Genomic DNA, 2,500 nt, shown 5'->3' with positions numbered 1-2,500 from the left:
ACTTCGCGCTTCACCAAACACAAAACTTCAATGAAATTGAACACTTATTTCATTGTAATCACACGAGAAAAAAATCACATCGCCGTCTGTTCCTGCTTTTTGTATAAGATAATCCACGACACTAATCCATTGGTTTCACTCGCGCCGGAAGGAAATTTCTCTGCGCCGATCTCTCCCGCAGTGAAGCTTCCTCCGGTAAAGAACCCGATGCGCTTTTCTTTTTCTGTTCCTTGTTGTTGCTGTTTTTTTTTTCTGAAGGAGAGAAAAGAAAATCATTTTTCATTCATATTAAATCCGAGAAATAGACTCTCTATTATTTTTGTTGTGGAAAAGAGTACAGAATACACACATACACACACGCGCGCGCGCGCGCACACACACACACACACACACACACACACACACACACACACATATATATTTATATATATATGTGTGTGTGTTTGTGTGTATATATGTATATGTATATATATGTATATACGACGGCGATGACGACGACGATGATGATGATGATGACGATGACGATGACGATGACGATGACGATGACGATGACGATGACGATGACGATGACGACGATGACGATGATGATAATGGTGATTACAGTCATGATAATGATGCTAACAATGAGGATGATTCTACAATAAAATTCGAAGCTTCTAAGCCTTTCGTCGGCCTCTCGTCTCCTCTTTCCGCCTACTTCTCGTCCCTCGTTTTCTTATAATTTTTTATCCTCGTCCGGAAAGAGTCACTCTACTCTCTCCCTTTCTGCTTATTTGTCTTTCTATGTTTTTCTGTCTGTCTGTATGTATGTATGCATGTGTCGGTCTCTCTCTCTCTCTCTCTCGATCTTTCTCTCTCCCGATTTTTTTTCTCTCCTTCTCGATCTTTCTCGCTCTCTCCCTCTCTCTCCTTCCTCACTTTCTCTCCTCATCCTTCCTTCTTGTCTCTCCTTCCACCCGTCTTTCCATCCTTCCGTCCTTCCCTCATCCCTCCTTACTATCTCCTTTCCATTTTTTCATTACTAGCCCTCCTTCCTTCTCTCACTCTCTAACTCTCTTTCCTCACACCCCCTCTTCCTCCATCGCTCCCTTCCTCCCTTCCTTTCCCTCCCTCCATCTTTTCCTCATCACTCTCTCCCTCCTCACTGACTCCCTCTCTTTCCCTTCATCTCTCCTCCTCACACTCTCCATCCCTCCTTTCTTCTCTCCCTCCTCTTTCCTGTCTCTCCCTCCTCCTTCCTCTCTCCCTTCTACTCCCTCCCTCCTTCTCTCCCTCCTCCTTCCTCTCACTATCCATTCCTCCTTCTCTTCTTACTCCTTCCTCTCACCATCCCTCCTTCTCTCCCTCCTCCTTCCTCTCACCATCTCTCCCTCCTTTTCTCCCTCGTCCTCCCTCCCTTCTCCTCTCTCTCTCCCTGTCTCCTCCTCCCTCTCTCTCCCTCCTCCTCCCTCTCTCTCTCTCCTCCTCCTCCCTCTCTCTCTCCCCTCCTCCCTCCCTTCTCCCCCTCCCCTCTCTCTCTCTCTCTCTCTCTCTCTCTCTCTCTCTCTCTCTCTCTCTATCTCTCTCTCCTCTTCCCCCTCCCTCTTTCCTGCGTGATTCCTCCCAAAGTGACCCTTGAAGATGGCAAAGACGCCTTGATCTCCTCAAGGAAATCGACGGTTGGGGTGGGGGGTGGGGGTGGGATGAAGGAGGAGGGGTGTGAGGGCATACCTTCTGACCCTGGGACAAAATGGAAGAAAAATATATTGACAGAAGATGAAAAATTGGAGACGTTGTGTAATGGATCGCCGATCTTGTGGGATACACGAATCAAAAAAAATAAAAAATGTATCTCTATGAAAAATGTGATAGATATGATAACAAAAATGATATTGTTGAATAATACTTATGCGAGGAAGAACTACAAAATCAGGTAATAACGCTAATGGTAACAATATAAATAAAAAAAATATAGTAATAACAACAGAAAAAAATTATGATAACAGTGGTAATGATGATGATAATGGTAATGATAACAACTTTAACACTATAAATAATAATACCAAGAAGAATAACAATAATTAAAAAAAACAAAACAGCAATAATAATAGCAATAACGAACATGAAAATTATCGGTTAAAATAATAACAAAGTTAATGATAAGGACAATAATGAAGCAGATAATAACCATAGTAATAATGATAATGATGATACCAATAACAGTAATAATAACAATAACAAAAAAATAACATAAAAGGACGGTCGGTCACAGGAAGGTTTTTGTCAACGACTGAACGGAAGTAGAGGCGGATAATATGTAATAGAGGAGAATAGTCAAGTTCAAGAATAATAATAATTATATATTTCAGATTGACATTATATTAAATAGATATTGCATGTTTTATCTTCTTATTTTTAAGTCTATGTTTTCACCGAAAGTATCCGTGACGTCATCATTGTTTACATCCGCGCGGCTCCCCAGTTCCTCAAAGGAGCTTGTCGATATTCATCCTCCAGACGA

Source organism: Penaeus chinensis, chromosome 8 (genome assembly GCF_019202785.1).
Source record: "Penaeus chinensis breed Huanghai No. 1 chromosome 8, ASM1920278v2, whole genome shotgun sequence".
NCBI classification, from domain to species: Eukaryota; Metazoa; Arthropoda; class Malacostraca; order Decapoda; family Penaeidae; genus Penaeus; species Penaeus chinensis.
Note: the sequence above shows the minus strand (reverse complement) of the source record.